Source organism: Cicer arietinum, chromosome 2, assembly GCF_000331145.2.
Source record: "Cicer arietinum cultivar CDC Frontier isolate Library 1 chromosome 2, Cicar.CDCFrontier_v2.0, whole genome shotgun sequence".
In the NCBI taxonomy this organism is placed as follows: Eukaryota; Viridiplantae; Streptophyta; class Magnoliopsida; order Fabales; family Fabaceae; genus Cicer; species Cicer arietinum.
In genome coordinates, this window is record NC_021161.2 from 38710723 (window position 1) to 38710955 (window position 233).

Genomic DNA, 233 nt, shown 5'->3' on the forward strand with positions numbered 1-233 from the left:
AAAAACTAACTACCGGATTTTTCAAAATATTTGAAATTTCCGGTATTGAAAATACAACTACCGGAAATTTCATTGACCAAATTTCCGGTAATATATATAACTACCGAAAATTTAGTTGCAAAAAATTACTTACCGGAAATTTAACGAGGGTTCAGATTTTGGCCGTTATCATCATTATTATTATTATTATTATTATTATTATTATTATTATTATTATTATTATTATTAATTTT